Here is a 15,579-nt window from a genome sequence, read left to right as displayed (position 1 = left end):
TTTATTATTAACATTTGAATTTTACATACATGGAGGAATTAAAATGAGAAAATTGTTACACTGTAAATATGACTATACCTAGTCATTTTCATGTATATGGTTAGAATAGGAGTAGAATTAATTTAGTTTGTTTGTTTTATGTAGTTAATTTATTCTTAAAAGTTTTGTAGTTATAAATAAAGCAAGCAATCAACCCTTCTCATATCATTTACATTTTCAGTGAAACATTTTCTTCTCATCAGGAACTTTTTAAACCAAAATCTATTGCAGCAATACCTCTACTCTGCTTATTTTTAATAACGTCTTGACTAAATTCAATTAAATTTGCACTTGGCACCGATCGCCTCAAAGCCACTTTTCTTCATTTCGAGATTCCCTTCTAAGATTTTCTTTTGAAATTTATATATTGAAGGTTTTGATGATATAAAGCTTCATGACGTCATTATCCTGTGAAGAATATGGCTGTCTATTATAAGCTTAATTTCTATTCAATCATTATTAGTCAGTCTTACGTTTTTACTCTAATTACATGAAGTTCATGTTATCTTCCTCGGAATTTGTTAAAATGGCCTTAAGGGTGTCTATGCTGCTATATGCACACATTTAAATCTGTGTTGATATTTTTTACAATTAGTGGTTTTATCCTATTTTGAACTTTAGTTTATTATCGGATGCTGCCATACACATCATATTTATTTACTAAAGGCATTATTGAACAGCCACTATAGCAATACAAATTTCTCTCCAGTTAATTCGGAATTAGTAGAGGTAATCAATTGCTATTGCAATTCAAAGGGAAGAATATTTTCATATTATTTCTGGTGAATTTTATGAATTTTAGATTTCCTGAACATGAATAAACATATTTTATATAGGCTGATTGCACACTCTAATTTAGAATAAATAATGAGATGATTTTGAACAAAGGAAAAATTTTGATAAATCAAAGGAAGACTTTGAAGATTCATGAGGTAAAAACTACAGAGAATTTCCTTCCAGGTACACATTCACAAGTTATTCTCATATATTATTAGTTTATTTTTTTTTGTTTTATTTGCAGGTTTTTATTTGTTTTCAAAATTTGAAGTAAGCAGCAAACCAATTTCAAATTTGCAACAAGTTCAGGGAAATTTTATTTGTGATTCATTAAAATTTGATCATTTTTTACTTTTCTTTCAACCATCAGAAAACCCAATTGAAATTTCAAGCAATATCATAGGATTCAACTTGATTTTCATATTGTTGATACTTCAGTGAAAATATTTGCAATACTCTTATCCCTCTCATCTTTGTCAATCATTTCATTCCAATATCACATCATCCATATCACAACCATTTGTATCATAAGATTTCATCAGAAGTAGCTCTTAACATTTCTTTTTACAACAAATTATTCATGAAAGACCTCCAATGTATTACCTCACTTATATGCCATATCACATTTTGCATATCGGAATTTTCAGTTGAATATACTTCCATTATCTTGAATCACCAATCTCCAATAATTAACTTTACCAATATTGCAACAACCACATAATTCCGGACCCGATATGAAATTCAAATCAAATTCATAATTTAAATATCGCATCAGCTCAATCGTAATAATGATAGGAGCATAACTTTAAAAGGGCCGATGTCTCAGATCCAATATGTTATTAAATTTTCATCATAAAGTTATCGAGTCCATTCTTCATCACATATCGAAATCACAAGAATCATATTGTGTTACATCGGGTACCTAAATTTTACTGATCGTCGATTAGCCACGTCATCTATCACATCGCCGATATCATAATTGCTTCATTGCATTTTTATTTATGCTCACATCACAATTCCAAATCTGCGATGTGCGTTGTGAGATGGGGAAAGCACAATGCAAATATTCCCTAATCCTCTATATAATATTTCTTCAATGATGCGATCACTCCATCTCATCGCACATCTTCTCATCGCATGCTTTCATATTGGCAATTTGCCATTGCAACCTCTGATGTGATAACTTCCACTACATGCCTCTAAGACATCAATATTTAATCGATATATAGCATAGCAACAAAGGTGAAGTCTTGTAGATTAAACTTGAAGGATGGTGAAGAAACATGTGATGCGAATCATCCGATATGGTGATGTGTTATTTTAAAAGTGAGCTTGGGTAACCACTATGGTAAGAACGTAGTTAATGACCAATTTACAGCATATTTAAATCATTTCGATTTCTCATATATTTCAGTTTTAAATATATAATTCCATAATTAAATATGGAATTCAAGATCACTTTATCTTCATATTTAAATTTTATTATCTTAGATGTAGTCTTGCTTCTGAACAATTTATAAAATCATGGAGTTTATATGAAACTTATAATATTTTGAGAAACATTTATTACTACAAATTCTCATTCTCATTTCTGATAAAAAAAATTTAGTTTTGATTCTCTTGAACACAAAGCATTCCATTTTTACATTTTACTGCTTGCTTTAGTTTAAATAAAATAAATAATGCTTTGGGTTATAAGAATTTGGTTGGTTTGCATTCTTCATGTTTTAATGTTAACTAAAAGAAGAAGTCAATCAGTATTGGAGAAACTAATATCTTTCAAGTAAGATCAAATGCAATCATCCAATGGTAAGATTCATATACCCACTTCATTAATTTCCATTTCATTACTTTAGTTCCAGTTTTGCTTTTAAATTCTATTGATATATAAATCTATTTTGCAGCTTTTCATAAAATCTTCCAATCCTCCGCCAGATCATATTTTCGAAGTCCTATACTCTTCCCCTGGTTTTATTTCAAGAATCAGCGATAATCTTCATTGAAACAACTACACTAGGAAGTTTTTGAACCTTTAATTTGTTTCTTTAGGCATTAATTTTATTAGAAAATGATTAAGATAATGCTTTGAAACAATAAGATTGACACGAGACATAAATTTTTCATTGTGGCTGAATTTTATCATCACTGTTATCTGAAGTCTAAAATGCTTACAACCCTGCAAGGTAAAACTTATCTAAATCTCGACATAAGAAAGAATGGTTACATGATTATTCTCTTTTCTTCATGTTGTTGAGACATTGGTATAGACACTCTTGTTAGAGTTTATCTTTCAAAACTTGGATTTTTCTTTTCAATTTTAAATTTCTTTTTTTTATTTTTTTTCGCTGATTTCTTTTCTCGTTGTGGCTTAAGAATTCTTTTATTTTATTTTTCAATTTTGATTTTGGTGACTTTGCCATGATTTATATGAAAGGCCTTCTTGTTACCTAACAATGATCGGCATACATAGGGAAAAAATGGTTAATATTCACCTATTAGCTTTTTCTTAAATCTCCTAACAAAATTTGTTTTTCTTATTATAAAGCTAGACATACTTAAGGAAGAGATTATAGAAAAAGAGAAGTTGACAAAGTATCATAAAATATGAGAAATGCATTTTTCATCAAAATTATAATCATTTTGATATTTCAATATTTTATTAAGATACTTCAAAGTTCTATTATCAGTCAAAAAAAGTTATTTTTAACTAAGTAAAGACACTGTACAGCAAAGCACCTTTTAACTATGAAATTCTCATTCTTAACTCTTAAGGAGTCAATGATTCTCCCTGTCCTAAAGAGTCTTATATTTTTAGAGTATAATCCAGAGATATATTTAAACTTAAAAGATAAGAGATCTCATCATGAGCCTGCTTACCATGATCATAGGGGAAAAATAGGCTGACATTGCCAACATTGCTAAACAAATCAGGGTAATGGCTTATGATTACAAACAATTATAAGACAAGGGGTCTCATCACGAGCCAGCTTGTTCAATCCAATTATAACCAGTGAATAGCATTGTCAAATATCTAGCTACCAAACTAAGACAATGGCTTTTAGGAACTAAAAATAAATAAATAAATATATATATATATATATATATATATATATATATATATAGATATAGATATATGGATTTATCTCTAGGTCAATAATTCTTAAAGAAATGGGATTCTGAATCATTGATTATTAAAATGTAAACCTGTCGAGACTATAGATGTTTGCTGGTAGCAGTGGCTCTACCTGTGACAAATGAGTATATTTTAAAAGCTAGGCTATAAATTGACCCCTACTTTATCTCTACAACTAATTAAGGACTGATATACAGTTTTGAAATATTTTAATTTATAAGAAATTTTAAGAAAATTACAGTAAAATGCTTCTTGCTTTTATTCAAGATTAATGAACCTAGTCAAACATTCCAAAAAAATAATTTTCTCTTCTTTAATTATTTTTACTTTGATTTTAGAAAAATTTCATCAAATAAAGATCACTGGTTCTTCTCCCGTGTGTTGCCATTGTTGTAGTAAAACACATCCCCCCATTTTTGATTTGTTCACTTCAAATAATGGGGACCCTTTCTATAAAATTTTGGCTAAACACCTTCTAGGATTTTTATTTTGATTATCTTAAGCTTTTGTTAATTTTTCATTCTATTTGGATTCTTGTTTTGGTTGGTTAGTTAAAATAGATTTTTTTAAGCATCCCATTGACACTTGTTTCGCCTCATTTGGTCAACTGGTTTGTAAATGGCACTCTTTTGAAGTCTAATCATTTATGTCGCCTCAGTTAAAAATGCATAAAATGTAAATATTTCAGTTTTGTAATTAAATTAGTTTAATAATGCATTTGTTTTAAATATTAATCCCTAGTTAGTTATTACTAACATTTTTCATTCTTTTACTTATATAGCCAAATCATGAAGCATCGAAATTTTAGAAATTTACTCCAATTTCCAAAACTGATTACTAATCTCGAAAACCCAAAATATTGAAGTGGTTGTAATTTATTTCCAAAGTAGCTAGCTTAAAAACAAAAAATCGTAAAATAAAGCCAAAAATAAAATTGATATTTAATGTTAAAATTTAAATTAATTAAATTAATTAATATATAAAATATAATTAATTTAATTAAAATATATATAAAATAAAAAATATATATATAAAAAAAATTTAATTCATCGGGAGATCGGATTTGATCACATCGGAACTTTCATATATCACAAATTTAACAAACCCTGACACCTCCATTCCCCGATCGCCGATATGCGATGGCGATAAGTCAAAAGGCATGGCATTAACTTATGGTTTGTTTTTTAAGTTTCAGTTTTAACTCATACGAATAAGTGAACGGTAGTGTGAATGTCATATGAGTGAAGTGGTCACATAAATGTAGTGGTAGGGTAGTTTAAATGAATATTCAAATAAATATGTAATATTAAAATAAATATTTATTAATTTAAATAATTAATTTTAGATTAATTAAATTAACTAATATGTAACATATAATTAATTTAATTAAATTGGAATTTAATTATTATTTAGATTAATATTAAATAGTTTATTAAATAATTAGTTTAATTTCTAATTAACAATTAATTTAGAATTAATTATTAGTTAATTAGAATTCTAATTTAAGATTAAATTTTTAATTAAAATTCTAATTTTTTAGCGTAGCAACAAAAATTCCAGAATTGTGCCAAAATTAACTCATTTGCTTTGGAAGCGTGTAGATTAAGTTTTATTTGGTCAAATGAGGCCTAGGACGGCTCATTAGAAAGATAAAATCAAAGAAAACATTTCTGAGAAGGTTTCACTAACAGATTTGGCCATTTATTGGGTCGAAAATAAGGCAGAAGATCAAGCTCCAAATTTTGAAAACAAAATCAATTTTCTGAGTTTTATTTTCTTCATTTTCATTTGCCCAAGCCTCTTCTAATTGCATATTCACTCATCAATAATATCCTTGGCCAATTAAACCATCTCAGGCATCAATAGAAAGCTTATATTTTATTTTCAATTATTTATTTATATAGAATTTGATTGGATTTTTTTTAATACCAGAAATGATATTTTGATTTTATTGATTGCATCTTAATTTATTTTGATTTCTTTTTGCAGGAAAACAATAGAAGAGATATGGAGAAAAAGAGTTTAATCAATAAGAATGCTCCAACAATTAAAGACTATAATTTTGAGCAAATAGGATTGGATTTGGCAGTTTTTTATTCAACAAACTCTCCTCTCAAAAATACCTTTGGAAATGTTATAAATTGTAAATTGTAGAATGTAACATGGGCTGCTCTCTTCTGCAATTCTGGAATTCTAAAAGCACTTCTGTAATAGGGATTTAGAGTTGTAGGTGGGAGGACTGGAATCTCAGATCTGAGGATTATTGAGGTTTTTCTTTTACATTCTGAGTTGTGTATAATGAACAGATTTTGCACTATTGTAGCTCTGGTTTTGAAAGCAGAAGCTCAGGCATTGTAAAAGACTATTAGAGATCGGAGCTGGAGAAATGGATTCAATAAATTGGTATTTCGAATACTATTGTTTTAAATGCTAATTTCATTTTTGATAACAAGAATGTCTCAATTTACTTTCATATTCGTGCACTTTTGATGGTATGGGTAATTTGTCTCTATTTTATGTTATTATTTATCTCTGTTGTCTTATGTGCTGAATTCTGATTTTTGAGTAACTATTTACTCATAAATCTATATTTTAAAAATAATTTGTTAAATAGTGATATGTTGAGAACTTCTTACACATATTATTGTTTAATAATTCAAGTTACAGGTTAATTGATCAAAATCATTATAAGAACTTATTCCTGAGTGTTGTTGATTGATTATTTCAGTTAAGAGGTCTCCATAAGGTGTGTTTTCGTATCTATAATGTCAGTTAATTGAACTACTTAATAACTTGATATTTATTATAAACAAGACATATCTAAATCCCAATACTTTAATTATCTTGCTCTTGGTTGGGTTAGATCTATATCTTCCTAATTGAGATAGGATTAAAATAGTTTCTTTTGCTTGCATCTTAGAAAAAGTTTGCATTTAGAATAATTTCTACATTATTTTATGTCCTCTTCCCAAAGAGACAAACTTTAGTAGTGGATTGGCTGAGCCCCAAATCAGCTTAAGGATCACTTTCTTCCCTGATCAACAAGAGGGTTGATCTGATATCTATTTTCCATTGGTGAATGAAAGTCATATTTTAAATTCATTGGAAATTGAGAGAAGGTAACTGGACCTAGTTGAACCAATCGGAACCACCATTCCAAATGGAAAAGGAGCTGCTTTAAGGTCTGGATCGGGTGGTCATCCCCCATGTTGTTACAGTGATTTTCGAGGCGTCAAGAGAGTGGAATGTTAAATTTAGCACATAAAACAAATATATAAGAGCATGGCTTTATATAGGTTCATGTAAAAACTTGAGTTTTGGGAGTGATTAAAAAAAGGGGGAATGATAAAATGATATCATAAATGCATATAAGTTTAAAAGGGATGATAAAGTATAGTTTTTATGGAGGGATAATGAGGCTATATTTTTTTTATTTTGGAGTGATAAGTTTTGGAGAGATAAGGAGTATTTGTAATTTTTTATGTAATGGAGTCATAAGTGCTTTTGTGGAGTGATAAGGTGCATATTTTGTAATTTTGGAGTGATAAGTGAAGATTTTTAAAAGGGAAGCTCATTGTTGTATTTTGAAGAAAGCTTTTTAGCAGTGTATTTTTATTTTTGAAGACCAGGGGTTGTGTGAGCATGGCATTCTCATTGTTGGAGAAATTCCATTCATGATGTTGTGAAGGTGAAGATTGATGTACTGCCATACTTAAATAAAAACATATCTTTTTTGTGGTGATTGTGTATCCTAGATCTGCCTGAAATTGAATAAGGGGATCTTAGGTACACCATGTGTATGTTTGTGATGGTGCATGCTACTTGATATTGTTTTTGTTTTGTGTCTAGTTTTGACACTAACCTTCATGTGGTATCCTTCTAATATGGTACACATGTAGCACACAGAAAATTAGCGAATTACATGCACATAATCATTTTCATTCAAGCTCCTGTACTCAAGCTTAAGTACATAAGCGCAAAGCGTCACATCATCAACTTGATAAGATGATCTTCCAAGCAAGCACATTTCACATCATGTAATCAAAGCAATCAAGTTAAGGATGCTACATAATCAAGAATTTCAAACCAAGATGACATCAACATCTTCAACACTTTTTGTATCACTTGTAAATACACATTTTTTGACTGAATTGTAAAGGTGCATTTTCGGTTGTAACCGACATCCTAATTTGAATTGTTAAGGTGAATATATTAAGTCAACTAAGTCTTCAACTAAGTCATCAAGATTGAACTTGTCATTTGTCTCTTGGGTGCATTTTTGACAGTGTTCGATGCCCTCCCTTTTTTAAAACCGACACATTCAGTGACTACATTCAAGAAAGCACAAAGTGTCAGTAATCAATCAAGCAAGTTCAAGCAAGCCATCTAGTAAGCAATCATCAGCAAACAAGTGTGAATTCTAGTATTCTATTCTTCAAGTGAGCATCAAATCAAGCCAGTGTTTAACGCAAGTGCAATAAGAAACAAATCAAGCGAGTGTGTCATTCAAACAATCAAGCAAGCAAGCATGTCATTTAAACAACAAAGCAAGTGAGCGTGTCAAAATCGAGTGCGAAAGTTCACAGCATGACATCTACAACAAACGAGCCAATGTGAAATTGATTGAAGCATTCACAAAGTGTCAGTGAAGCATTCAAGCAAAGCGATCATCATCAAGTGAGCGTTAAATCAAGAGTTCAAGCAATCAAGTTATAAAACTCTAGCAAGTGTTTGAAGCATCAACAATAAGCAACAGTACAAGCAAGCCTGAATTCAAAGTGAGTAAGATAAAATTGCGACACACATTCAACTGTCCCAACTTCTTAAAAAATTGATTTTATCGTCAGCTGGTGACATGGTGAACATCAACAAAACAACTCTTACTGATATTCAAGTGCATCTTCAACATGCACATGAAATGATTTAGTTTTTTCAATTGAAGTCGCAACTTCAAAGAGATAAGTTGCAACAGAAGCGTGATGTTTCCAAGTCTTTCATCTGTACATATGAAGATAAAGATGTTAATTTCAAGTCACTAATCCAACCAACTTCAAGTATCGAAACGGTCCCTAATCCAGTTCAATTTTCTTCCAAACCAATCATCAAGCCATGGGAAGAACTCCAATGTAAAAAAAATCAATGAGGATTAGGATATGACAAAGATGAAAACAACTTGCATATCCCTGATTATTCTAAGTCGATCAAGTTCATCAATGCAGGATTTCTTGATCCAATAACATCAACAAGCCATGAGAAAGTTGCAAATAAATAGACATGTGTGCAAACTGAAGTTGCAGTCAAACTAAAATGCCTTCATTGTCAAAGAACTGATCATCTAGAAGATCAATCTTTTGATCTCCACCCTTGTCACCATTGTGGCAAGAAGAGTCATTCATCAGAGAGTTACTGCAAACAAGACCAACCTTCCAAATTGAGGATCGATTATTCATGGCTTGATCCCTGGGAATGGTCATCCACGGTCAAACGATTGTATAAGTTTTACAATTGAATTCATTAACACATATTGCAGCCAACAGTAAAAATGAAGATGACACTCTCGTGCACTTGAATGGGGGAGTACACCAGTGAAACACTCCGTCAGCTGAAGGGGGGGAGTTTAGAAATAATTTGAAGAAGATTGTCTCTCCTTTCAGCTGACAAAGGAGGGAAAACGTCAATGAAATTAACAGTGGTTGTCAGACTGAAAGTCTCTACAACATCAAGGAAGCAGCTAGTGGGAATTTTCATCAATGAGTGAGCATCAACAAATTCACCAGTGGGTGATCGACAGAAAAGTCAGACGTGAGCAGTTTTCAAACACAACAAAAGCAACAGTGAGTTTTCTTTCAGCCAGTGGGTTATCATCATCAACAAATACACTAATGGGTGTTCATCACATTTTGTCAGTAGACACATGATGTTGATTTGCAGCAAATGATAGTTGGATCCTTTTGTAGCTTGGAACATGATGGATTTGTCAAGCGGCATTCAAAGATGAATCAAACATGCAGCAGACTCATGGTCTCTTCATATTGCAGTTTCTTCAACATCCAGCTTTGGCGGTTTTTCAGGCAAATGTTTTTTGAGGATCAACTTGAGAACTTGGAAGAGGGTTCCTTGTTCTTATTTTGGATTTATCATTGAGGGGGGGAATGTTAGCCTCACTCTCATAATAAAACAATTATAAATATAAATATCATAATTAAATAAATCAAAACTTGATAATTAGGAGTTAGTTCCTCAAACTAGGAAGTTTAATTATGATGAGAGATTCTATGCAACTAGTTCTCCTAGATTAGTGTTTTGTTGAGAAAATTTCTCAACAATAGTGTCTAGTATAGACGTACTATCTTGAGACCAACTTCTTCATGTACTTATTTGTACTATTATCATTCTTTGTACATTGGATTGATTAATAATGAGAATGTAAGGAATGTTGTAAGGCTGAAGCCTTTTCTGCCATGTCTGGTTTCTATATTTTTGAGTATTTATTTTATTGATATTTATTTTACGAGTGTGAGTGTGTTATTGGTTGATTTAGTTTTCTTCAAAAATCTTATAGCATTTAAATTTTAAGGTTAAATCCATAAAATTATAGGGATGTTCATACAATGACTATTTGTAGGAGAAATGATGAGATAATATGCATCCCCTTAATGCAATATTAGGACCAATTGGTAAGATATAAATATTTAGATGGATTGGATCTGAAGTGCCTACAATTATTATTATTATTTAGTAGAAATAGTATACAGGATCCTAGACTTATGAACATGGTAGGCACGTGGAAAATAGAGTTAAAGTACACAAATGTGTACCATAAAATAGTGGAATAATGGATTTGATTTCCAATTAATCATTGTTGCAACTATCATTTGGAAGGTGTTGATGGGGTTAGATTCACAATCCTTAATTGTAGGGATTAATGCTAAGGAAAATGACCAATTGGACCATTTCTTATTTGGTATGGAATAATCCTCTAGGTTAATGGTACAATAACTATTTGATGTTCTTTAAATGTTATTTTAATAGTTCTTTCCATTATCTTCAAGAAATTCTAATTTATAGTTTATCAACACACACAAGAAGAATATGATTGAATTATTTTCCAAATTCTAAAAAGATATACATTCCAACATTTCCTATATGAGTAGATTATCATGAATTTGTTACATGACAATAGAAAAATGTTATGAAGCCAGCTCACAAAAAGATAGAAAAGATATCAATGCCTTAGAAATAAGCCTCTTCATGGGGGAAACCTCCTTTACATTACACAAATGAAAAATTCTTGGATGATACAAATGACAAGACCTCCTTAAGGGGTCGTAATATAATCAGAGCTGACATAACAATAATAACGTAAGGCTACAATAATAACAATAGTGGGCTTCTATGGGGCACAATAATAAAAATATGGGGACTACATGGGCACAACAATATAATAAGGGGGTTTTACTAATAACAATAAGGGGTTACACTAGTAGAATAGGGACCTAACGTGCCCCTCTCCTTCACAAAATGTTGTTCTCAACTCTTGAGTAGTTCTTGATGCTTCTGTATAAAATTATTGTCCTTCCATTTGGAATCTTCGGTGGGTAAGTTCTTCCACTTGATGAGATACTCTAAATTTTATCCATTTCGTAGCTATTGGGTTCTTGTTTTTGTGACTTCTCTAGGTTCTAATATGATTTTTCCTTCCTCGTCAAGTTCTAGCAACATTGTTTGAACTAGGATCTTCTGCAACTTTTGAATGAGTGGCCACACTTCTTCATCCTTCTTCCATTCATCCCTTGCTTTGTTTATCCAATCTGGTTGGATAATAGAAATAGCACAAAAAAATTCTTCCACGTCCTCATCCTTTCCTGAGAGTGCATTTGCAACAACATTTTTTTTCCCTTTTTTGTAGATGATTTCAAAGTCATAACTGAACATATTTGTGACCCATTTTTTCTGTTCTTCTAAAGATAATATTTTTACTAAAAAGTATTTAAGACTATCATGATCCGTTTGTACCTTGAAGTGTCTTCCCATTAAGTAGGGTCGCCATTTCTTAAGTGCATGCAGTATTGCCAACATTTCCTTTTCATAAATAGCTTTGTGTAAATACTTTCCTTTGATTGGACGACTTTAGAAAGCAATGGGTATTTCATCTTTCATTAAAATAACACCAATCCCATTTCCTGAAGCATCACATTCCACAATAAAGGTTTTTGTGAAGTCTGGCGTAGCTAAGACCAGTACTTGGCACATTGCCTCTTTAAGATGTTCGAAGGTCTTTGTTGCTTCTAGAGTCCATGAAAATGCATATTTCTTCAATAATGTTGTTAGAGGTGTTTCTATTCTCCCATAACTCTTAAAAAACTTGCGATAATACCCTGTCAACCCGAGAAATCCACGAAGATGCTTTATGGATGTGGGGATTTTCCATTCCTTAATGGCTTTAATTTTGCTATGGTCTACCTTAACACCTTCATGAGATGCAATATGACCCCAATATTCCACCTCTTGTACTCCAAAGAAACGTTTGGAGCTTTTTACATATAATTGGTTCTCCTCCAATAGTTTGAGTACCCTGTCAACATGTTGAACATGATCCTTCCAAGACTTGTTGTAGATTAGTATATCATCAAAAAATACTAACACAAATTTTCTAAGGAAGGGTTTGAAAATAGAATTCATCAAACCTTGAAATGTAGAAGGTGCATTGGTAAGGCCAAAAAGCATGACCAAAAATTCATGATGACCCTCATGAGTTCTAAATGTTTTTTTTGCAATGTATTCTGTCTTCATTCTGATTTGATGATATCTTGAATGAAGATCCAACTTGGTGAAGTAAATTTATCCATGCAATTCATCGAATAATTCAGCAATGACAAGAATGGGAAATTTATCTTTAATAGCTAGCTTGTTGAGGTCCCTATAATCTAGACACATGCGCCATGATCCATCCTTCTTGTGCACCAATACTATTGGAGCAAAGAAAGAACTTTGACTAGGTTGAATTATACCAGCCTCTAGCATTTCTGCAACCATACATTCATTTTCACTTTTTTTGGCATAGGGATATCTGTACAACCTGATGCTTAGAGGAACACTTCATGGAATCAAATGAATAACATGATCGTGATCACGAATAAGTGGGAGACCTTTAGGAGTCTCAAATACCTTGGAATGATTGTCCAAGACATTTTGGAGATCTGGAGAAATAGATGATTTCGATGTGGGAACCTCTAGTGAACATAATTGTGCAATTACGCCTCGTCATTCCTTCTTTAGAAGCTTTGTCATAATGTTAGAGATTATTATCTTTCACGGTTTTCCTGCAATACCCCTTAATTCAACTTTCTTTCCTTCCACACAAAATTTCATGAAAAGTTCTTGAAAATTAGAAGCTATTGTACCCAATAATTGTAGCCATTGGACTCCTAGTACAACATTAGCACCACCCATTGGAATGGAAAGCATTGGGCTATTCAATACATATTCTCCCATGGATAGCGTGATACTATGGCACCTTCTAGAGAAATTTATGGTTCCTCCTGATGCGGGAGCATTCAAATCAAAGGGAAATTATTGTAAATAATAGACATAGGGGTCATGCATTAGTTTCCTAAATTCCAAGCTAATTAGATATTCTCAAAATAAATAAATAAAACTAGGAGAGCTTTTAGGCATAAAAGGAGTGGATGTGGACCATTAAGTGATAAGGAAAGCTTTTCTATTTTAGAACAGGGGAAAAGATGGAATAAAGCTGAGAAGATGCTTTTGCCATATGTATGCATTGCATGTAAAGTCTTAGAGCTTTTAGTTGAGTGATTTTAGGATTTTTATCATGCTAAGTTTAATAAATTAGGGAGCCTCAAAGGCATGGAGCAAGTGTGAGGAGTGAGTGTGTGAAAAGTGAGGAAGGTTTCTCCTTGGGAGCCTTCGGGCAGTTTGTAAAAGGGCCATAGATTTGCATATCTGGCCGTGAATAGAAAATTCTGTGTAAATATTTGTTTATGTGAATATGAGTATGTTGAAATCGCATATGTGCTGATGGATCTTATTTTTTTAATGCGCAACTGATGATTCTTGAATTTCTGTCTCTATTTGTAATTGATGTTATATAACTTGAATTTACATGAGGCACTGGTGGTTCTACTTTGCCCACATGAAACTGCTGTATGTTAACCGGGTTGCTTGGCGCTTTTTCCAGCGCGCAATTATATATGCATTAACTGTTGACCTTTATAGATCGCACTGAATATATTGTTATACAGGTGGTTTCCTTTGAAGATGTGGCGCCGAGAATTGAACCCTTCGTTTGATAAATATTTAATGACTGCAAAGTAAGCATTGATACCAGGTGTGAACGCATCAAGGTTGAAGGTTTAACCATTCCGGTTGGGAATCCGATCAGCGTCAAAGATTTTATGACAGGCCTGTGCAATATATATATGCCGCCACCATAAACCGCACCGGGTGTTGAACGTGGGAGCTGCTTGTTACTTCAGCGGAATTGGCCTTAATTGTGTAGGGCGTGGTTGTTCGCGCAATTACAATTATATACACTCCAACCGGAAGCTATATCGAGGCAGGGATATATAGCTTTGCCATGGTAACTCCGCGTGAGAGGCTGTGTGAAATATGTATATCAAAGCGGTAAGTGAATTTATAGTTATACGGTGTGTGCATGACAATGGTTCTTTTAAGAGTTCAAGATTCGACTTTTGGTATGGACGGGTTTTATGTGGATTGGAAGATGGTATGGCGCATCTTTTGTTGAGATATGCATTGATATAAATCATATGAATTGGATTTAATATGCATATATATATATATATATGCCCGCGGTCCATGGTAAAATTACATTTATACTATTGTGTTATTTGCCGATTGAACTCTGGTCATGGAGAATAGTAAGGGCGCATTATTGAATCAGGCCATATGTGTATAAGGAGTGTTAAGGTTGACAGGGGTGAAATATCTTAAAGAAGAAATTTTGATTAGCAATTCGCTGAGATGTATTTGTCATGTACAAATACATGGAGGATCCTGGTAGGAGCGGCCTGGGAGCGGCCTGGGCTGCATCACCTCCACTTGCAACCATCACTTGAAACTCTGGTGCTGGGTATAGGAAGCAATTCAATTCCTTAGCTATCTTACAATGAATAAAAATATGGGTACTTCCCGAATCAATCAATACTATTATATTTTTCTTCTTGATATGTCCTTCTATCTTGATAGTTTGAGGACTGGTAATTCTAACCAATGCATTACAAGATATGGTCAGATTCATTTCTTATTTATCTAGGGTTTTTTCCTGGAGTATATCATCTTATTTTGACATTTCTTGTTCCTTTTCTTCCTCCTCTTCACAATCTATGTAGAATAATTTCTTCTCAGCACACTTATGACCTTTAGTGTATTTGTTATGACAACTGTAACAAAGCCCTTTTTCTCCTTTCTCTTCCAATAATTGTGGTGTCAACCTTGTAGGTTGTGGAAGGCTAGGGGCAAGAACACTTCCATCTTTATATTTGTGAGTGGTAGGTTTCCTGGTTTCCATAATTTTTCTCCCATTTTTCTTGCTCACCTAAATTCCTTCTCCAATGAATCTAGTTCACAAAGGCGAACCTCATGTT

This window comes from Pinus tabuliformis, chromosome J (genome assembly GCF_031772625.1).
Source record: "Pinus tabuliformis cultivar Carrire ecotype Pingquan chromosome J, CPIR1, whole genome shotgun sequence".
Classification (NCBI taxonomy): domain Eukaryota; kingdom Viridiplantae; phylum Streptophyta; class Pinopsida; order Pinales; family Pinaceae; genus Pinus; species Pinus tabuliformis.
The sequence above is the reverse complement of the archived record's forward strand: the minus strand, read 5'-3'. Positions refer to the sequence as shown.